This window comes from Vicugna pacos, chromosome 26 (genome assembly GCF_048564905.1).
Source record: "Vicugna pacos chromosome 26, VicPac4, whole genome shotgun sequence".
Taxonomy (NCBI): Eukaryota; Metazoa; Chordata; class Mammalia; order Artiodactyla; family Camelidae; genus Vicugna; species Vicugna pacos.
In genome coordinates, this window is record NC_133012.1 from 10,024,344 (window position 1) to 10,048,349 (window position 24,006).

At 40.3% G+C, this 24,006-nt stretch overlaps 1 protein-coding gene and 1 long non-coding RNA gene across 4 annotated transcripts in view; one reads left to right on the forward strand and one right to left on the reverse strand.

The window, feature by feature from the left end:
- Positions 1-24,006, reverse strand: part of NRG1 (neuregulin 1) — an 885,407-nt gene that overhangs the window by 764,340 nt on the left and 97,061 nt on the right. The gene's annotated exons all lie outside the window — the stretch shown is intronic.
- LOC140689590 (uncharacterized) lies at positions 12,127-18,441 on the forward strand. Its single transcript, XR_012064627.1, has 3 exons — positions 12,127-12,214; positions 12,588-12,632; positions 17,589-18,441. It is a non-coding gene; the product is annotated as an uncharacterized lncRNA (long non-coding RNA).

The window sequence follows — 24,006 nt, forward strand, 5'->3', positions numbered from 1 at the left end:
TATGACTGGGGATTTGAGATGATATTAGGTTTATTAAAACTTGTTTATTAAAAACAAAAGTAATGGAATAAAAGAATTTTTTTAACTTAAGATGATACAGGAGAGGTTTCAAATGTACCACTTCTTGGAGGTAATGTAGAAATAATTCCTGAGAACATTAATCTCCAAAGAGCAATCTAAACTGACACGTGTGTGCATTCATTACAAAAACAAATATCAGCTGCAAGAAGTGTTACTCAGTGTAAGATAACACTATTTTTCAAATATGTCTTAAAGCCCCGCCTCTAAAGAAAGCTTTTCACAGAGTAAATGTACTCTGATGTCCCCAGCTTTCAGTCCACAACAGGGAGCAAGCTCCATCTGTCATATTGCAGATGTATTTCCATTTGCAAGTTACAACACTGTGGAGCTAAAAGGAGCCTTTAAGACCACCCACTACAAACTCTTTCTTTTAGAGATGAGAAGCTGGAGCCAGAGAGGTTTATGGAGTTTTTGTTGTTGTTAACTGGTTTTTTTTTTTTTCCAAAAAGCAAAAATGAAGCTGAAACTGGGCTGGACGAGAACGCACACCACGAGGTGTCCTGTCCAGGGCTCTCTCCGGGAGAGCCAGGGGCTCCCACTACACACTGGACAACAGAGTTAGCAAGACTCAGGCTCCGAACAAGTCACTCTACCTTTGCGTGTGCCTCTTCTACAAGAATTCCTGCTGTCAGTGTTGTATCTTACTTTCTTTAAATTAGAATAGCTTTTTAATTTTCTTCTTTTATGATTTAAAAAAACGATTGTTTAATTGTATTCTATCCCCAGAGTTAGTAATTGCTAAAATAAAAGAAAAAGAAAGCAAACAAACAAACAAAAAACAATGGTTTCAGACAGATTATACATGGTTCTTCTCTTCTCTGTTACCAAAGATATTCATAACTCCATGCGTGCTCTTCCTAATAGTCTAGGCTCTGATTTGTACAAGCGGTCTATCTAACCAAGATCCTTGGGGAAGAGAAACATATGAGAGCTCTATTTTGCCCTAATAAGATGTTGACAGTTTTGTCTTCACCTATGTTATCACTGAAAATGTTCTCCTAGGAACTAGCCCGACTATTAAAAAGGTACCACAGAAAAATCAGTTCAGAGATATTGGGGTCAAACCAGGGAGGCTTTATCTTGCTGTGTCAAACCGGAGATGTCAACTTCTCATTGCAGATCAGTGTAGGATAATCCTGAATCAAATCGTGATGCTGGCCCTGGAGAAACTGTTTCCTCACAGTGGAATCTCTGAAATGATTCGTGCAACCATATTTCTAATGTACTTTGACCTTGTAATTATTATCAAAATTAATAAAGTTAGGTAACTGCCAGGGGTAGGGTCTATACATGCATTAATTACACATAAACTAAACAATGTGAAGTTTTCTTTTAAAATTCTAGTCAAACTCCATAGTTGTAAAATAAATATTTGTAGCATGAAAAAACCTTACAGGAATTCCATTATTTTGATGTTGTTATTGTTAGAGACATAACTCATGCTTTGTCTCTAATTCTGCTTCTAGCAAGTTTCTTCTCATCAACACCCCATCAATGAATTTTGCGTCTTGTTCAGTTAGCAACTATTATGAGAGCACTGTTTAGATTCTGCACATAAAAGCCAATATTCCCTACTACCTCAGCCATAAAAAAGGATGAATTTTGCCACTTGCAGCAACATGGATGGACTTGGAGGGCATTATGCTAAGTGACAAAAGTCAGAGAGGGAAAGACAAATACTGTATGATATCACTAATATGTGGACTCTCAAAAACATAACAAACTAGTGAACGTAACAAGAAAGAAGCAGACTCACAGATACAGAGAATAACCTAGTGGTTCCCAGTGGCGGGGAGCAATATAAGGGTGGGAGAACGGGAGGTACAAATGATTGGGTGCAAGACAGAATACAAAGATGTGCTGTACAACACGGGCAATATTTTGTAATAACTGTAAATGGAGCGTCATCTTTAAAATTGCATAAAAAGTAAAAATGAAAAAATTTTTAAAAACCCAGTATTCCATATTTATTGGAGTAGTGTGAAATCCACTTAATAATGATGGTGGAAATACAAACTAATAATTACAGAAGGCTTACTAAAAATCAGACACTAGGTATGACTTATTTCCTGTAAGCCTTGCAATAACCCCATTTATAGGTAAGAAACTGAGGTTTAGAGAGGTTAAATAATTTGCTTAAAATTACACAACTGGAAAGTAGCAGTCCCAAGCTCGCACCTCAGGTCCACGCAACTCCAAAATGCACGTTCTCAAACCACAACTCTCTATTCCCCACATTTCAGTCTTCCGCTAAGGGTTTTCGTGAAAAGATAACTGCAGTTCCTCATCAGGTATAATGATCATCACCGTGCAGCTATTCAGAATCACTGGGAGGGGGAGCAGGACTGTGGGCAGATAAATACACCAAGTGTCGTGGCATCATGTTTCCACAAAGATAACATATCTGTAATAAAAATATGGGAGAGAGTCCTGCTCAAGAATAGCATTTCATAGTGGAAACACTACAGATCAAAAAATCTCCATACAGCACAACATAGTACGCCTGCCATCTTCCTAGATGACTGGATATATGTGAAATGATGGAGCCTTTCAGCATCAGCTGAGCCATCTGAGGAATTTTTCAAAGTAGAATCATCCACTGAATCTGACTTGAAATAATGAATATGGCCTCAGAACAGAAGATTCTTTTTTATCAACGTTCCCAAATCTAAATTATAGTTTTATGTTTCTATTAAAAACCTTACTTTCCAAAAGCAAGAGGTAGAAAATAATCTAAACATTCAACAACAGGAGGTACATAAAAAATACAGAATATCTCTATCTTAACATAGCCGTTAAAAATCACAGTAAAATAATACGATGGAAAATTTTTCAAATACTAACTGAACAAAATTGTTAAAAAGAACATCATAATATGATCCAAATTTTGCCCATGTGCCAAATGGTTAAAAAAAAGTCTCAGTGTGTATAGAATGTTAACATTAATAAATGTATCAAAATGTCAACACATTGGTGGGATGATATTTCTCTTTCTCTCTCCTCCCACAGCCCCACCCCTCTCTTCTGTACTTATTTCCTATCATCCTTTAACCAATTTCCATAACCTAAAAATATGCTCTAAGTAAATCTGACTTGATATAGTAACTACATTAATACAGGACAGAATAAAAGAGCATCAATTTTGCAGTCTAACTGTCTGGATTCAAAGCCTATCACTCACTAGCTATGTAACTTTGTCTAAGTTACTTAGCATCTCTGAGTCTCACTTTCCTCATATGTAAATATGTTTCTACACAGCAGACCCACTGAGTAGGGAGGCTCATCACAGGAGTTCACAAATGTAAAGTGCCTAAAACACTGCCTGGCACATGGTCAGAACTCAATAAACACTATTGTAGATGCTGCTGCTGCTGTTAATTTTACTACCAGAGAATATTCATTCAACCAATGACTCTCCTGTAAAAACACAATCCATTCATATTTCAATCAAGGTAAGATGTTACTAAAAACACATGGCTATCTAGATGAGAGCAGTGCATATGTAACACTAGTCTATCTGCCAAAGATGCACTGAATCTAAATGGACTCTTTGGTGCTTATGAAAATAAATGTATGACAGTTCCTAACAACATGAGAATTTTTAAATAAGCATTGTTATTTTTCTGTTTTTCTTCTTCCACCATATATCTATGAATCATCCTTTGTGGACTTCCCTGGGTTTGCCACACTCATTCTTAGATAAAACAATTCGGGGCTTGGGTAAGCAGTGAATTAAAGCGTAACAGAAGTCTGCTGTGTGGTATAGGCAAAATCAAAACAACCCAATTATGTCCACAAGCAAAGAGATGAGAACTTCACCAAGACAAAGATAATCCACAGTTGAAGGTCCACCGTCAGTCACCTCAACAGACAATCTCAGCCTGGGCCACTTATTTGGAATTAATAAGGGCGATAAACTCATCTTCAAAAACGCAATGGACTTCTTTTCTGCTCTGATAATAAAACATTCACATTGTATTTTCTTTTTCCCTTACTACCGAAACAGAAGCTTCTGTGATACCAACCTTCCCTTCATCTAGCCAGGGCCTGACCCGAACATACGGAGTTAGACCATATACTTTTCCATGTTTATGTCTCTGAAGCCAAAGTAAAACTCAATTCCTTACCGAAAGCAAGGAGCAAGCCCTACTCCAACCTCAACCCCAAACTCCCAAACATCAGGACTGTTCCTTGGCATCCAGTAGGCTCTCTCAGGTTCATGTTTTCCAAATGACCGAAGCCTTCTTATTTCTCACAATATGCAGAAACTTAAGAACCCACAAACACATGCTTCATAGTAACAAACCACGCAGTGGTTATTTCTTCTGATCTGAAATGTTAGCTCCAGATCGAGTCCTCAAGGCTGATTTAAGCGGGAGGTAAGGTGGCCTGCCCAGGTATCACAGTTTGCAGCCAAGTGGGAAACTATGCAGCTGATGGGATACTATTCTCCAAAATAGAATTCTTAAGATCATTTCTTCAAATATGCCATTAAATACATTCAAGCTGAATCTTTTCTACCTTTACGATGGACTAAACTGTGATAAAAATCACCCAAAGTGGTTTTAACCACACACAAAAAGTAATTTTCAATTTAATGATTTTAGTGAATTTAGATCAAATGAAATGATAAGGATTTGAAAACAAATTTGGAAAGAATAAAGCCAACCTCAAATATCACAGATTCTCTTTCAAACCCTGTTTTACATTTGGGAAATTGTATCTTAAGGAAGTCAATAGAGGCAATCAATTTGGATATACAGTTGACCCTTGAACAATGTTGGGGTTAGTCCATGTATAAATTATACTCGGCCCTCTGCACCCACGGTTAATCCACATCCCAGGATTCAACCAACCACAGACCAGGAAGTACTGCAGTATGTCCTGCTGAACAATGTCCTTGTGTAAGTGGACCGTGTAGTTCAAACCCATGCTGTTCGAGGATCACCTGCAGTACGTCCTTCAAGCTCTGTGACACTAAAACAATACTGCTGTCTTCTGAACTCTCCATCTGCTCCTTCTCCAGCTCCCTCACAGGCTGGCCTTTCTTGTCTGAACCTGGGAGGGTCTTCACAGTTCCATGTTCAGTCTTCTGTCCTATACACTGACATCTCCTGCTCAGCAAACCTCCACTCTCTGGCCACTACTTCAACTGTCATCCAAACATGGAGCCCTGTGTGGACTTCTGAGCTACCATCCCGTATCTCCACGTGTCCACTGTGTGTTCCCTTGAATGTTCCACCATCACTCTGAAGCTAAAAATGCTCAGCACTGAATTCACCACATTTCCTCCTTTTGAAGACATATTTCACCATTTTCATCAGATTCCAATGGTCCTCAATAAGCCTTCTTGTGAACTTAGCACGGTGCCATTTTGGAAACGGAATGAACCAAATCCCTGTTCTCAGTAGGGAAAGAGCAGTCGAAGGAGGGAAAAGCGAGGGGAGAATGAAGGAAGGACAACAACATTTCACCTGTCTCTGACTCACACAATCTTGGGGGCTTCCTTGTGGTGACGGCCCAACGTCTCTGAATATCTTACTATATTTCAGAATTTTCACACCTTGTGAATTTCACACAGGCTTTGATGCCAAAAAAATTCAGAGACTACATTACATCCAGGCACTAAACTGGGGAGAACCTGTTTTTTGGCAAGAGCACCTGGGGAGGCACTGGGTTCCTCAGTTTCAGGAGGCAGATCCCTGGCATGACAGGTGCTGGGAGGCTGTCTGATGAGAGAGAAATCTTAGGTGTAGCCCCGTCCCCGCGATTCTAAACACTTTTTTCTGGTTAAACTAGCCTGTGCAGATTCCGTTATCTGCAACTAAAAGCGCTGTTCAACACACACACTAAAGTATTGAAATTCCACTAACTCTCAGAAGCACAAATTGAATTTTAGAGAAAAGCGATCAATTTCAAAAACAATTGCATTTACATTCACCCTAGTCCATTGGTGCACACCACCGCTGTTTTCACCACACTACCAAGCCAGACAAAACCCATGCTTCCATCAAATGGTCATTCCGCAGCTCTAAGCTCATGAGTAAAATTCTTACCATGACTTCCGTAATAAAAAAAAGAGAGAGAGAGAGTATTTAGTGTTTCTCCTGCAAAAAAAACTTGCAATAGGTAATATGCTGACAGTAAGTTTATAAAAATCTGTAGTTTCTTTACCCCGAGGGTAAATTCAACCAAGAAACCTTAAAATGTAGCCTCCCAAATAGATGTCCCGAAGTCATCAGCAATCGGTGTGTTACGGTTATGAGAACAGCGTAACTGTTAGTAGCGTGAGCTGTGGAATCAGACTATCCAAATTTGAATCTCAGTTCTACCAGTCAGAAATTCTGTCACCTTGAACAAGATAAACCACCTATCGACACATCAGTTTCTTTATCACAAAACAGAAATAATTTTGGCACTGACGTCAATAAGCCTTGTAAGTATTTCTCACACCGAAAGTCAATGGAAAGTGCTTAGCACAATGACTAGCTTCTATGAGGCACTCAGGGTTATTCGCCATGGTTATCAGCAGCGTTATTAGCAATTACGGTGACAGTGATGCCATCCCAGTGCACGGGCGTCTAGAATTCACCACGTTTGACTAAGCACTGCACTCAATGTTTATTTTGTCGAGCTATTTAATCTCTCCACTTCTTCCAAATGACTTCTCTTGTTCTTTCAGGGGATTATTACTTTTGAAACTAAATTGCCCACACTTCTTGGCTGAGAAAAGTGCACCTGGGGGTAAGCTGCTTGACTGGAAAGCAGTGGAGCTCTTGATGGACTATTGTTTGCTTTGTGCCTGAAATCAGCTTTTCTACACCAGCACCCCTCCAAGGGTCTTTTGGCCTCAGATTAGAAGGACCGTGAGCTACTGCAATGGCATTTATACAGGGCCTCAGAGTTTCCAAATCCTCCCTTCCAGCCAGTGTTTCCAGCTGGGGTTTGTCTCCCTTTGCTAAGGGAAAACAAGTATTCGTCCTGGGATTGTTGGGTTCTGAGCATTTTGCAAATGATTTCACCTAATACTTCCCTGGGAAAAGTATCATCTCTGGTAAATGTTAACTTACAAAGTTGGTGGTTTGTGCAGTAAAAGTAAAAAGTTGCAGTAAAAACACCATCTTGTGAAGTACTTGCAAACATCTGTGCTGATTTCATCACCATCATTCACCAAGTGGTTATAATGTGTATTGGACTGACACGTCAAGTTTCTTTTGTTTACCATCATCAGCCATAAATAGTGGTTGTTACCCTTGTTTGGAGTGACCATCCCCTCTGAGAATCTGACGAATGCTCTTCACCGTTGCCTCAGGAGAAGAAACTCCCGTATACCTGTATGTGCATCTGTACACAGATCAACTATGCATGGTTCATCGTTTGAAGTTCTATAAATAAAAGTTCAATAAATGATCTGTTTATTGGCAGTCTATTAATCAGAAAGCTCTAGAAACTAGCACTTGAGTTTTTTCCCAGAACAGTGACACCTGATGTTCCTAATAATGACCCTTGAATCCCACGTGTAGACGCTTTAGAGCCTTGCTCCTCAAAGCACCATCCTTGGACCAGCAACATCGGTATCACGTGGGAGTCTGGTAAGACATGCAGAACCCCAGACCCCAGCCCAGACCTGCTGGATCGGCATCCTCATTTTAATGAGATACCAGTTGATGAATAAACACACTACATTTTGTGATGCATTGCTTTGAGTTCATGAACAACTGTTTAAGAGCCTCTGAGCTCCAAGAAGCTTGAGTCACAAATAAAGGAAAATTCTAATGCTGCCTTCTACAAGCCCCCAGTGCAACGTATATGAACAAATCCAACACTCATCATTTATTCATTCTTTCTTTCGACAAGTATACATTGGGTATCCATTGTGTGCCAGGCACTGCTCTAGTCACAAAGCCTCCTGTCCTCATTCTAGACAGAGAACACAGGTGATGAACTAACATGCAAGGCAACAGGTCATCGGTCAGGTGGTCATTAGAGCTATGGGGTAAAGCAGAGGGCAGAGGTGATGGGAAATGCTGGTGGGGTGCTGCTTTTGAAAAATGGGGTGGCCAGAGAAACCTCATGGAGAAGATGGCATCTGAGCAAAGACCTAAAAGAAGTGAAGGAGTGAGGGTGACCCTAATGGAAGGAAGAGCATCCCAGCAAGAAGGTATTTGGTGCCTCTGAAGGTCAAGGAGTTGGCCAGCTCCCTGGCATGGAAGAGCAAAAAGGAGAGGATGACATCAGTGAGGTGGGATGACTGTGGTCGTGCAAGTTCTAATCATCACTGAGCACACGTACCAACTGCTGTAAAAACACCAGGAGAGAGACTACAGCGCAACACAGCTGGCTGGGTTCAGCGGAGGAAAAGACTGCCCCCTCTCTGCCACTCAGTGGGGGAAGGTCTTTCCTAGAGAAGGTGGGGGTCCCAAAGGCTGCTTGAAATTTGACTTACTTCCATCAGAAAGCAATTTATTCTTCTTTCCTTTTTTGGTGGGGAGGAGGGGGTCAGGAATTTAAGTCTAAAATATAGTTGCTAAGTACCTCTGGCAAAAACCAGATTTTGTTTCAGAGGGTCTGGCACATATTTGGCAAGAAACACACTCAACTGGAATTAAATAATAATCCCATGATGGCTATAATTCAGAACCATAGCTTGGCTACCTTTTTCAGCTTATGTTCATAATTACTTTAGACCACATTTCAACAGTACTCTAGCCATCTTGTCTGAGCATCTGTTTCACGAACTCTTCTGCCTTTGGCCAATGAGTTCTCTCGCTGCAGAGAGCATGCCAGCTGACCAGTGCCATCTCCTTAATATCACACATTCACTTCTTGTGTTTTTGAGTCTGTGCCAAGTTCCCGCTGGGAGACACAAGGTTTTGATAACAAGGGACATGTGCTCCTCTCGCTGCCACATGTACGCCATGTGAAGGAAATCATGACTCTACTGCAAAAGAAGTCATGCCAGCAACTGCAAAGATTAGCTGAGCCTACAAATAAGAGCCATCAATTGGTACAACCTTTGTACGCGGGATAATCTAATCTCATGCTAATCTCTCTCAGTGTTAGGGCAATGAAGACGCTATGATCACTCTTCACACAGAAACGCTTCCATCAAATTAATGTTCCATGACTGCTCTATCTCGAAATATTTCCTCCTCTTCATCCAGAATGAAGAGTGAATAAATCTGTCTCTGCTGAATAAGGCTCCCAAGGATTCTTCACCTAATCCAGCCAAAGTGAAATTTATAAGACTGAAAAAAAAAAAAACAAAACAACCCAACTACTGGACAAAAACAAAGAAAATGAAAGGAGGCCATTTTTCAGTTATGGACAGGTATAATCCACTTTAAGAGAATTAATTTATAAGAAGAAAAACTGCAGGATTATTATTCACAGAAAGTTTCCTTTTCCCACTCGACTGTTTGCAGAATAGTGAAGGCAGATAGGACCAACGGAGGTCATCGCTTACAGATGAGAAAATGGTAACTACAGGAGGCAGAAAGACTTTGCTTAAAGATGCACTTCTCTGTGGTAGCAGAGAAAGCACCAGAACCAAGGTCCTTTCCCTCCCAGAGAGCCCACTGCGGCACCACCCCTCAACACACACACACACACATATGCACCAGGACTGCCTACAGGGTTACAGTACCGAGAAGCTACTATAATCTGCTCCAGGATTTGTTCACGTATCATTCACTGCTTGGGAGGGTGGGGAAAGGAACAATGAAATTGAGTTAAAATAGCAGGAGCGACTGCTAATTGAAAATCAATCAAAACCGAAGATAAAGCATCTCTGAAAATTCTCATGCAAGTCAATGGGAAAACTGGATTCGATTTTAAAAAATTTAACCTTCACGACTCTCAGGAGTATGTTTACTGCACCACAGAAGGCACCCTTGCAATGTCAGTGAGCAATTCCAGGGAGATCACCCAATCCATCTGTTCCATACTTGACCGAGCTTAACTTTGCAGGTGGTTGGTGATACAGAGAGTGGAAAATGTTACCAAACTCAAAATCCGACTTTGTAAAACCTTAAACCCCTTATAAAGGACACTCGGCACAAAACATGGCTTCACACCTGCAACTGAAGTAGCATGAAAGAACCAGGCATGCCAAGAAGAAGTAAACAAGCTCGCTAACCCAAATTCGTTTTTATATTCACAAATGTGGGTTTAAAGAATTTTGTCAACCAACACCTTATTCCTCAAGATGTGTCAGTGCACAAAGTGTATCACATGACGTCCATAACACAATAACCATTGAAAAATCCCATCAACGGGTCCCAGTAAATCTCGCTTATAATGACCCATCTTCAGAAAATTCTTGTAACTAGCATGGCTACGCTTTCCCACGACACAGCAGTGATCCCAAGATATTACAAGATTGCCAGGTGTCTACTTCTCGGGTTCTGGTTGTTCATATGGTATCCTCTCCATACACACACATGCACACACACACATATAGCACTAGCAAGAATACTTTGTTCCCTAAGGACCACAGATAACACATCAGTTTTCAGTGATCTGCTCAGTAGAATCTTATATATGTTGAAAGATTCATTCACAAACGCAACCCTCTCATTTTACAGACTAGGAAACTGAGATGTTTAATGATTTGTCCAAGGCAGTGTATTCGTGCAAATCCACGCCAGGAACTCAGGTCTCCTGGCTCCTCATCAGGTGCCACTTCCACTATGTCAAGCCACCTCGTCTGTGAGTCATCCGCCACTGCAGGATGGAATCTTCCTTGATCCTCCAAATCCAATTCAAATGGCCTACATTTTAACTCGCCCGTAATTGCTAAATTTGGACCAGAAGTTTAAAAGCAACTGCTTTTTCTATTCAAGTGGAAATTTTGGCTCAATAATTATAAATATCTTACTCACGATGTTGTACGAAACACCAGCCTTTCCAGAAGGTGGTGCTTTGGTTTGGGGTTTTTCCTTCTCCTTCTGGGCTGTCTCTGAACAAGCATTTGCACTGCTGTGTGACGCAGGGAAAGCCTGCAATCTAGCAGGAGACCGCTTCACCACTTCAAGGCTTCTGACTCTCATCTCAAACCCATGGCTTATTTAGGATTTTAAGGGAATGCCAGCACCTAAAAACAGCCAATGTTTATTGAATGAGCACCCCCTCACCACCGGGTTCTTTGCACACATTGCATCTCATTTAACCTGCATCACAACCCTCAGCATTGGCTATAATGAACCCCACTCAACAGATGAGCAAACTCAGACCCAGGAATCTTGAAAATCTGCCAAGATCAGATAGCAGATAGAAAATTCAACCCTGGAGCTCTCTCCTATGCTAAAATGTTCCTCAAGAGTCAAGAAATAGCTCATTTTCCAGCAGAAGATGCATTCTTCAGGCCCTTCCTTTTCCAGTATCTAAAGCAAAGACAGTAAATGGAGGATCTAATAAGAAGCATACATATGTGTTCTAACTCACCCTCCAGCCCACAGAACTATAATCCTATTTCCTCGGCCCCAGCTCTCCCAAAGCACAGCAAAGCAACTTCTCCTGCACATTCTCTTTTCAGGGTAGTGAAACTAGGCCTTCCGCGTCCTGGTTACCCAAAAAGCAATCCTTCCCCATGTGCAAAATGAAGTTCTAACAGGGTTGGCGCTCAGGGCTCTTGAGAGGATTAAAGGAGACTATATGTAAAGCCCGTGAACCATGCCATGTAGTAAATTCTCTGCAAACACCAGCGACTGCTCTCACTGTCATCCCTGCCTTGATAAAACCACCCAGCCAGGCAGTGACGCATTTCAGTATTTCGGGCTGATCATTCAGCTTAAGGGCAATGATTTAGCAATCACTAGATGTAGAGATCTTCAACAGGAAGTGAGGAAGGAGCAATAAAGGGGAAGACAGACCCACTTCCGGTCCCACAGGGCAATTCATTGGAGGGAAAGAAGGTAGGAGCAGGTGAGAACAAGAGCAAAAAGTAACACACAAAACATTTCCATGCACGGTGCGCCGGCGGTGCCCAGAGAGAGGCCAGCCAACCTCACAGTGACATCACAATGGCCCTGGACCAGAGGAGGGCTGTGTCATCACACAGGGTGAGGGCAATGGCCCTTCGGACAAAGACAGGGGCAGTGCCAAGGCCCGTGGTGGCACTGGACAATCCAAGGTGAGTGAGTGTCTTCCTGAGAATATGAATAAATTACTTTGTGAACTGCCCAAGTGCTGAAGTTTAGATGTTATCATTTCCAACCTGGATGGTTCTGACAGTTTTAACCAAGCTGGCACTCACAGCCCTTCGCATGACCAAGATCTGTGTGATTCCCTCTCCTGGAGTCTCACCCCTTATAGGGAGCAAGACAGGACACAGGCAGGTGTGGCCACACTGCCATCACAAGGCACCGGGGTCTGGGATCCAGACTCCTTGAGCTCGGGGCTCTGCTCTGCCACGGCCTGACTCTGGGGCCTTGGACATCTAGCCTCTGGGCCTCAGGGTTTCCTCATGTGTAAGATGGGGCTAATGATAGCTATTTCTCTAACAGGGGTGTTGTGAAGACTCAAGGAATGAATAGATGGACAGCTCCTGGGTGAGTGCCTGGCACCTCATAAGTACTGCATCAGCGTTTACAGTATCTTAATGAGCTCTGTTATACGTATGTTGTTCTGTCTTGCTCCAGCTCTGATTACTCTGAGATCAGACACCCAATAGGCAAACCTTTAGTACCGCCTCCACCAGGCAGGCTCCAGGGATTTAGGAGTGGTCTCATTACAGAAACAAAAGGAAACAAATGTAAGGGATGGGGCTTGGATCTTGAAAAATGGGCCTGACCAAATGAGGCAGGAGAGAGACAGTTTCTCTGTTCTTCCCATGTTCCACGGCTCACCCAACCAGGAGAGTTAACATTTTTTCCCCATCCTTTCCAGCACAGAGGCCTGGGCATCCAAATGCACACAGGGCACACCTGGGACCCTCTCACAACATCCACAGAAACCCTCAGGACTCGTCTCACACTGCACACGAGATCCCCAGCTGGGAATCAGGAGGCACAGGGACATCTGTTGTTCTGTTGATCCATTTTTCATTTTGCAGGGACACAGCCCAGTGCTTCTCCAACTCATGGCCTACAACCCTCTGAGGGCCTTCCCCAGCCCCTTGAGCTCCACATCATTCTGTCAGAAAAAGATAAAACCAGTTAAGAGAAAAGAAAAAAAAAGAAGAAGAACCCCTGAGTCTCTAGTCTATTTTACAGGCAGTGCCTGCAAACAGTTGCACAGGGAACATCTGTGGGTCGCCACTCTGTGGCAGGCTGTATCTGTTACCTCTCTTGGCTTTCCTAGCAACCTATGAAGAAGGAAGTATCAGACACACATGCCAACTAAAGCTTAGCAAGTTGAAGAGAAATGCTTCCTGCTCCAATAGTTGCAACTGATAGGTTTGGATTTGACATCAAGCATATTGGACCCTCACTGTAACTCTTTTCTCAATTCACTCATTCAACAAATACTCATCATCAACCCATTCTAAGCCAGACGTCAATAGAGGCATGGGGATACAGCAAGAAAAAGACAATGTCCCCAGCCTCAGGTTTACATTCTAGAAAGGAAGATAGAAAATAAACCAAGAAATGTAATACAATCTCAGATGAGTAAGAGTCATGAGTTAAAATAAAGCATGACTAGAGGTTGAGGGATCAGGGAAGGCTTCTCTAGGGAGGTGACTTTGAAAAGATGCTTGAAGGAAGTGAGAGAGTCAGTTAGGCAAAGATCTTGGGGGAAGTAGAGTGGCCAACAGTGGTGCCAGCAAGTGCCAAGGCCCTGAGGCACGTCCAGTGTGATTAGAGCAAAGCAAGCAAAGAGGACAGGAGTAGGCAGGACGTGATTTTGAAGAGGCCATTTCAGGCTAGATCATACTGAGTGCTGGTGGGAGGCCACCGGAAGACATTTGCATTGCACCTCATGATGGAGGGTTTTGTAGTAAGAATTATATTTCAAAAAAAATTTTTTTTTAGAAAATTGGCTGCTATGTGGAGAGCTGGCTACATAGGGGAGAAAGAGTCAATTCAGGGGGCTAGTGAGGAAGCCAATTTAGCAATTTGGATGAGAGATTCTGACTGCTCGGACTAGGTCCATAGTTGGACTCATGAAATATTTTGAAGGTGTTCTTCCTGGCATGGAATCAGGGTGGTCCTTAAGGAACTCTTTTGGGAGAATTCTTTTGAAAAGCAGTGGGAGGAATGCTGAAACCAGGACTGATGAGACACCTTCAGTCTGTCACAGCCATGACTTAAAGGTGATGTTATCACCCATGGGACCGTGTATCAAGCATGTTATCTGCCAGCAGGACAGCACTGAACACTGAGCCACGCAGACAAGGGCACTTTAACCTTTTTTAAAAGGTGAAAGGGCTCACTTTCCTTTTAGTCATCCATCAGCCAGTTTCAGAGCAATTTGCTCTTGCTGTACTAATAGGTTCTGAAATTGTAAACTTCTAGAATGGTCACAGGTTTCCCACGTTTCTGCCTGACAGCAGGCAGGTCAGCCTGAACCAGGACGTTCACAGATGGACATATCACGCAATCAATCTGCTCCTTCTCTCAGACAAAACACTCTTTGCAGTATCCCAGTGCTACTGGCACCACCTTTCTGCATATGAGATTAAATTTTAGAAAGATTAAAAATGCAGGGATGAACAGCATCATCACACTTAGAATTTTCTGCTACAAACCAAAGGTGGCTTGTTGGTGTATCTGCAATGGACAAGCACATGACCCCCATATCCTGTCTGGAACTTTATCCATTATCTCCCTTTGTCATCACAACAATCCAGTCGGCTACACAGGCTTTTGTATCCACCTGATCTTGCCGATGGGGAAGCAGGAAGTGTCCTCATGATCACGTAGGGAGTTAGAGGCAAATCCAGCACCAAATCCCAGATCTTTTCACCTCCAGACCAGTCCAGGGATCACCTGATCAGAGCAACTGACCTCCCAACCTGACACCTAGTTTCCCAGAAGGTCAGAAAAACCCAAAGCAATTTTGTTCTTTAAAAGAGTTATTATAAGAAAATAGGTAACTATTAGCAGATGCAACAAGGGTTGAGAAAGACGCCAGGAGATCAAGCCCTTACTATTATGACCCGATGATGAAGAAACAGAGGAAGTAACTTTCCATGGAAGAGGCAGAAAGAACAAACCTAACAGAAGCACCATTATGTAGGTACAGAAACAAACTTAGATACCTGAATCTTTAAAGAAAACTTTTTGGAAAAGATAAACATTCAGCAGTTTTGAAAGAGGAAAGGGAAAACAGAGAACAGTTTTTCCCCATGCTGAAGACAAAGTAACCCAAGTGGAGTGAACTGTGTGTACCAAGACCCACAAATGGGATAATAACTCTGTGTACTCAAGAAATTAAATCAAATAATGAACCTGGAAGTCATTATTTGATTGGAATATGACCCTGGAAACCATGTGCTATATTCAAGAATAATTGCTTTGGGGTAAGTATGTTGGACAGACTTGAGAGGGGAACCCATCCAAGGTCAATATCCTTAAAAAAGCAGAGTGACTCCTGAAACACACCAGCACCTGAATCAACGTGAAGTTCACACACGCTTCTGCCCCGTGCTTGCATTTTTCTGTCCACCATGCTGAGAAAGGAACATTAGTGGAGGAAGGCCAAGTATAGGAGAAGGTCTAAGTGAGGATTAAGAGGTTTGAGGTCTACCCTCAGGTACCAGGGGCTCTGGCAGCACCTAATAAAAGGAGTCAAAAACTGTAGCCATGGACTATACTTTTAGGACCTTTGTGAGTTTTTAAAAACGTGGACATTCCTATTTTATAATGATTATTGCCTGTCTGCTTTCCTGTAATTCTTAGTATGTTCTTAACATATACAAAAATGAATTGATAAACATATTTTATTCAGCTAAACACACGTCATTCCATTGCTTTTTGGAAAACTGGTAACCTGTCCTTTATCCTTTTGGTAACTCATTGCACATGGAGTTTAGTCCTAAAAGATACAGAGGTGCTGTCAGAATTCACATAACTGGGAAAAACAGTTTTAAAAAAAAAGTAAGCTCAGTAATAAAATTGAAAAAGAAAAGCATCTATAAACAGTTATATGCATACAATAAAATACTTCTCAACAACTGAAACAGACAACCTGATGGATCTCAGGGTTTTATGTTAAGTGGAAAAAAAAAAGCCAAATGGTTGCAAAGGTGTTTTTCTATTTATGTAACATTCTTGACAGGACACACTTTTAGTGATGGAGATTAGTGGTTGATGTGATTATAAAGGAAGCAGGCGGGAGCCTCTTTGGGTTGACTGAAGAGTTCTGTATCCTGAATGTGGTGAAGGTTATGTGATAAAATTTCATAGAATTATACAATCCCCATGCCCCACAAAAAAAAAACACTTGAAAAATATAAGTTAACTCGCGAGTTTAGTATCGAAGTCAATTTCCTGGTCTGGATCATCGCGGGATGGTTATGTAACTTATTTCCGTTGAAGGAAGCTGGGGACAGGGTCCACGGGAATACTCTCTAACACCAGTATAACTCCTCCGAGTCTAAAATCATTTCAAAAAAGTTTTTTAACTTTTCAAAAACTGTAACTTCATTGATCCCCTTTCCTCAGATCATTAGGCATGACTCCATAAGGCTGCAAAAATTTGACTTTTACCCAGGTAAGTAACAAAACAGAAGAATATTTTTGCTACTAGTACTTTGAATTCAGGTTTTTACTAGACTTTTAACTATAAATAAGTTCCTATTGAGAGTTGTCTTAGCTAACATTTTTTTTGGTGGGGATGGACCTTTCTAACTCAAGGCACAGAGAGACACTATGTCAAAAAGGCAACAAAATGTCCCCCAGAGTGCCAGGAACCTTACAGAGATGACCGCAACCTCCCTGCCAAGCCTCAAGGGCTCTTCTCTATTCCCAAGATGACTTCTCATGTTTCACTTTATTTTTATCCTTAAGATTCTATACTATACTGTCTGCCTTCCTCTCCTTTAAATAGATGCCAACACCTATGTCTTGGGAATTCTCTCTTCCCATAGCTCTTGAATGTGTCTCTGGAGCTTCAATGCCCTGGAAATAAACACACCAGAGCTTTTCTCCCAAGGGTTTGCTGCCTCTCACTGAAGAAAAGTTATAAGGATACCAAGTACTTATACATTTTTCAATATACTTGTCCTTGGCCTATTTTTTTGTTTCCTTTTCTAAATACCCATCAAATATTGATGCTTCTGAACTTTATTCTTAGTGGTGATTCCCATCATCAGCTTTCTTAGTCACAGGAAGATCCTGGGATAAACCAGTCCAGACTGGTGCCCTTAGTAAATAATGGACAAATGAGACGACTCACCTCCACGTACCTCCACTGTGAGGGGCACTCATCCCCAACACGGGTACCCCCTTTCCCTTATTCTTAAATATGCACTTTTGGCATACTCAACAGCTTCTACTTCCTACTTCCTTAGCTCCTACTCTTGACTCCTTCCCTGATGCTGCCTCCTTTTTTTCTGCCCCCAGTGAAAAACCCCGTCTCAGTGTGGGCAGCCATGGTGCTAACAGTTGATGAGCCAGAGAAAGTGGACACGCGGTGGTAGAGACCTGGAAGCCATGCCCTCGTGAAAAGTGACTGTCAACTCAGAACATGTGGCCACATGGTTCATAGAACAAATGATCAGCTTTAACTAGAGTTGTCTGACAACAGGATAGGTGTCTTTGCAAGATCTTGAACTCTTTGCATATGGAAGAGTTCAAGTTCAAGAAGTTAGATAATATAGCTTTTCCCAGTGTCATTATTAACTGAACTATCAGCCATGGATGGAGCCTTACTGGACATCCTCTAGGGTTCCTTTCACTCAGTTACAGATGTAAGTTTCTCTCTAAGTCTATTGTTGTCAGACGTTTTTCCCATTGACTTTCCAATTTGAGCCTGTTTTCCTTCTTTTGAAATTCAAGACCAGATCCTAACGAAGTAGACTAAAAGCTTAATATCAGAGTCACCAAAAAATGGTGACATAATCAAATGATTAGCACCCCCAAATCATGTATACTTTGCCCATAACAGGCACTCCATAAACGTGTTCTGAACAAATGATAAATGACTGTGTACTTTATACACCAAAAAGCATTCCTGTGAGAAGGGTCTCTGTGTGCAGCACAGCGACCATGCCAGAAAGGAAACACTTCTGTAAGCGAGGTTTTTCTGAATCAAAAACTGGGACAGGCACTATAATAATGGAATGAAACATCTGAAATTGAGAGCATGCAAAAATTCAGGACTTACGTTTGCTGCTATTATATTATACTGTGTATATTTCACACTGTGTATAACAGTATAATTGTATAACAGCCATAAATGCATGTAAGTATTATATATGTGTGTATGTGTATCATTATATTAACTTAATATAATCAAGTTAATATAATTTGAAATATTTATTAGCTAATATTAATTATGTATACTTACATATTATGTATATATACACATACTTAATTACATTTAATATTTACATATACACATATAATGCTTAATTATATTAATTATATTAAGTAAAATTTAAAACAGTTCATATGATATAAACATATACATATAGACATAATTATATTAATATATAAATAAACACATATATGTAATACTTATATTAACTTAATATAATTATATTAATTAATTACATAAACTTAATTGTATTTCAATATAACTACTTCTAATTTATAGATGTAAGTTCTGATACACCTCAAATTTGACATACATGTATAGATAAAATATGTATAAAATCTCAAGGTTCACTTTACCAAGGACTTCTTGGGAGTACACAATTCAGTTTCACAAAATGTGCTGATTTTTAAAACCTTGGAAAATAAACTGGAAACATTTCAGAACTTGATGGCTTTTTCAGAATAATCTTTTAGTCCTAAATCTCAATGCTTTCCCTCAAGAAACGGTTACCACTAGTTTCCAACCTTGACTGTGTAACAGAAATATGTAGGAAGCTTAAACAAAACAAAACAAACTGATGCCTGGGTCGCATCCCCTAGAAATTCTCACTTCATTGGTCTGTGGCTTATTTTTGTTTTAGGTTGTACTGTGGAAATTTTTCAACATATACAGACTATGACCTCATCCCACAGCTTCAAAAATTATCAGATTTTGGCAATCTTGGTTCATCAATGCCCCTACTTTTATTTTCTCTTTGGAGTATTTTAAAGAAAATCCCACACATCATGTTGTTTCATCCCTAAGCACTTCTGTGTGCAATTCTGATTTTTTAAATGTAACTACCAGTCTTAACAAAAATGTAAAGGCTTGATGAAATTTTAAAAAGCTCCTTAATGTAATATCCATTCCCTATTCAAACTTCCGCAAGTTATTTCTAAGGTATCTTTTTAAATTTAGTTTGCTTGCATTCTCATCCCCCCCTCAAAAAAGCTTTTGTTATTTTTGCGTATTACATCACTTGATTCTCTTTATTCTGCAGCAGTCCCTTCCCTTCCACCCCCATACCATAATTTACTGGATAATCCAGGGCATATTTCCTGCATGTAGAGTTTTTTTTTTTCCTCCCCAAAGGATGTTCTGTTTATTAGACATCTAACCACCTTTATCACACATACCACAGAACACTGCTTTCTGACATGTCTGGTTTCTTCCAGTGGTGCCCTTTAATGTGTTCCTCTATCCTCAGTATTTCTTGAAGACCACCAGAAAGCAGCTCAGTTAGATTCAGTTGCACTTTTTCTGGCACGCGTGTTGCATGGAGTTGTTTACCCCCTGTTGTGTCAGCCTGAGACTCATAATGCCTGGTAGGTCCACTAGGTGGTGCCATTTAGATCAACCAGTTGGTTCAGGGTTTCCAGCCCGACCCTTTCATTGTAAAGTCCCCCGTCAACAGTTCTCCTAATGGTTTTAAGCCAGCAATGATCATTGCCTAGATTGAAGTGCTATTTTAAAAGTACCAGTCCTCAATACCAGCATATTTAGAAGCTCCCAGGGTGATTCTACAGTGTAGCCAGGGTTGGAAAACATTGGTTTTCATCTGAAAACAGCACACCCCTGCAGAGATACTTTAGCTATCAGAAATGGAAGAGGCCACTTTAGGCATGTGGAGCTGTGCACCCAAGAATGAATGTAGTCATTTAGTTATTGTTCCATTAAAAAAACAAAGGTCACTCCTGAAGAAGAACTAATGTGTGTGAGAAAGTCAATGGTGTGAATGCACAGGATCTGATGTGTAGGTGTCCGCCCTCCTGGTAAGAGATGAGCTGCCACAGGTATTAAGCTCATCGGCTCTGCCAGTTATTTTATTTAGGAAAAGACATTCCACCTCTTTGAGCTCCAATTTTCTCTCTTATTAAATAGCGCATTTGGTTGAGACACCATTTAACTGGGAACTGTTACGGTTTGATGAACGGTCAGTCCAAACCAGAGAGATGATTGCTTTAGAGAAGGTCATCCAAGATCTTTGATAAAAATATAAGAGACAAAGTACTTATAACAAGAGATGAGCTTTCACAGGTATTAAAGCCACTTAAAAAACTCTCAAGAGAAATGGCTAGTCATTAAACATTTATTTCAATTAGTTAAATATTGATGGGTGAAATAACATGATGTCTGCGATTACTTTAAAATATTTCAGCAAAAAATACCATGAATGAGAGCAGATGAAACAAAACTGGCAAAGTAGCAAAAACAAATTGTTACAGCAGGATGGTGAGTACTTGTTCTTTCTAGTCTTTGCAGATTTGAAATATTTGATAATATGAAGTTTCAAAATCTCATGCAAATTGCAGCTGTCTCTGTCAATCTATCCATGGACTATCCCATGGTTAGACACTGAACCCACGTTCTCCATCTGGACTTACTGAAAGGGGCTGGCGTCCAGAGGAAGTGGAATGGACAGTTTATAGATAACTATGTGCACTCCGGAAAGGAAGCTACCTCTGCTGGAGAATACAAGCTTCCTGTCACTCAGGACCAGACAGGAACATCAAGGCTCTCTGTAAAAAGGAGAAATTGCACTTAGGTCTCCCAGAATGCAGGATCAAGAAGAGTAAGACTAACCTCAAGGACTCTCATCAGAAAACGTAACATGAAAAGAAGCATAATAAGAATCTAAGGTTAATGTGTGCTGAGTCATATTTTTCCCAAAAGTTTAAACTGCTCCCTGCAGACTGAGCACCAGTGGGTCATTTATTCACTCTTCTTGGTCCCTTGAACAATGTTCAGCAAGTCACCCCTGCCATGGGCTAACACTCCAGCAGTCTTAATGGATAATGTTCCAATCACCATCCAGAGAGCTTAAACAGTAAAAATAATGCAGCTGATCACCATAGCAACTCAAGATAAGGTGGTTATTTTTCTATTCACCTGAAGAGCTTGGTAAACAAAATTATTCCAAATCGCGTGTTAACTGCAGGTCTGTTTCACTCTAAGCACAGATATGGTCTTTTCAAGACTATAAATAAGCTAAATTAATACCTTCTGCATGAGGAAAGTAGGCTACCTAAAGTGGTTATTAAAGTGAGTAATCTTGCAAGGTGCACTAATTTCAAGCACAGAAATTCCTACCAGCTTCCTGAGGTGAGGACCTCAGATGGGGTAAAAAAAGTAACTTTTCTCCTCTTCAGCTGCTTTCAATATCTGATGCAAAGGGGTTATCTGATCTGATGGAAACGTGTTACAGGAAGATACACTTAAATATGACAGGGAAGATAGGGTTGTTTTGTTTTTGTTGTTGTTGTATTATTGTTGTTGGAGAATTGGGGAATCTGGCCCCCACTGCACAAATACAGAAAATTTCTGAGTACAATAATTTTTTATTTAACCTTATACCATTTACTTAGGAGGCTTCCTTAAGGCTTTCTCTTATTGCCACTTACCATACTGAAATCATACAAACATGAAGGATATAGGGTATATCCAAAGTTGGGGGAATGTGCAATGTTCAATGTTAAACCAAGAACATAAGTGAACACAGATGAAACACTGGGGCATTAAAAAAAAAAAAGTCACAGAAAATCTGAAATTCCCAAGGTAGAAGAGTACAGGTGCTTGGTAACTAAACATTCTTTTGCGAATTTAAACAAATTAATCAACAAGTAAAATATTTGCAGTTTGTTCGAGTAAAAGAAATCAACTCTCACTGATCAGCTGTTCTGTTCCCAGGCTCCCTACACTAAGCCAGGGCACGAAGCCTGCTATGAGCCACTGAGAACTTCCTTTTCTTCGTCTTAACTGTAAGTCTGACTTACAGCAAGTCTCTGAAAGAAACAGAATGACCTGCTGTTTTCTCTCTTTAGGGCACAAATCTAATAAGTGTTTGAAAACATTTATGGAATAGTCCCTTCTTGATCCATGGAAACAAGAAATGAAACTTCCTGGAGGGAAAGAAATGCCCCATTGAGTGTCAGGGGATCATTCAGAGCAAAAGAAGATGGTTTTGCCATATGTGGAAGTAACCACATATGCAATGTTCTTCTTCAAGGTACAAGATGATGACAAGTGGTAATTTAGTAACCGGCAATCCTCCCTTCAAATAAGAATGTATTTGAATTATTTAACCGAAAAAACTCAACGAGAGAAAGTCTAATCTATTGCTCAAGGTGGAAGAACCACTAAAGGCAAACACAGAAGTTCTTGGGTTAATATTGGAAAAGCCTTCAGTTTGTTTCTGTGATACTAGGTCTTTCCTTCCATTTTGCTACTAGAGTAATTTCTAAACCTAGGCTGGGACGGCTACACAGGGGTGCTCTGCATCAGAGTGTGCTCCCAATTTAGTCTGGATCCAGCATGTGGATGCAACAGGTAAACTGTCACAAAATTATCAACTGCATTATCAAAACATTGATTTTCAGATATTAAACCAAACTTTCATTCCTTGGTAAAAGCATACTATTCTTTATACATGTTGTTGGGTTCAATTTTCTAATGTTTAAGGATTTTTGTGTCCATGTTCATAAGGTTATTGGTCTTTAATTTTATTTTCTTAGATCGTCCTTTTCAGGTTTTGATATCTGGTAACAATAGCGTCATAAAATAAATTGGGAAGTGTTCCTTCCCATTATTTCCTTAAAGAAATTGAGTAACAGTGGTATAATTTTCTTTCTTAAAATTTTAGAGAATTAACTAGTGAAGTTATCTAGCCCAAGAATTTTCTCTGTGGCAAAGTTTTGGAGATGATTATAATTATGTGGTATCATCAGTTCTATCAAATATTGTAACTAGAAGTCCTAGCCAGGGCAATTACACAAGAAAAAAAAAACTTTTAAGGCATAATAATTGTCAAAGCAGCAGCAAAACTGTCTTTATTCACATCGGACATAAACTTGTACAAAGAAATTCTAAGAAATTTATAAGAAATTACTAGCTGTAAATAAATTGAGAAATAAATATACTCATAGGTTGGAAAATTCAGTACTGTAAAGATATTAATTCTGCCTAAATTCATCTATAGAATCAAAGCAATTCCATCAAAATATCAGAAGGCTTTTAGAGAAACTGATAATCGGATGCTAACATTTACATGGAAATTTAAAGGATCTGAAATTGCTAAAACATCTTAAAAAAGAATAACAAGGTTGGAGAACTTAAACTAGCTGATCTGTGATTTAATTAAAAGTGTAGTATTGGCATAAGGGTAAACAAATGGATGAGAAAATAAAGATCCAGAAAGCACTCACACTTATTTAGACATTTGAATTTTGACTAAGGCACAAGCACAATTCAATGGGCAAAGAAACATCTCTTCAGCAAGTGTGTTTAGGTGATATCTGTGTGGAGAAAAATTAATCTTGACCCATAGCTTATAATATACATGAAAATTAACCAAAGATATATTGCAAGTCTAGGTGTTCAAGTTAAAACTCTAAAGATCCTAGAAGAAAACATAAGAGATTATGCTCATAACTCTGGGGTGGGCAAATATTTCTTAGAATGCAAAAA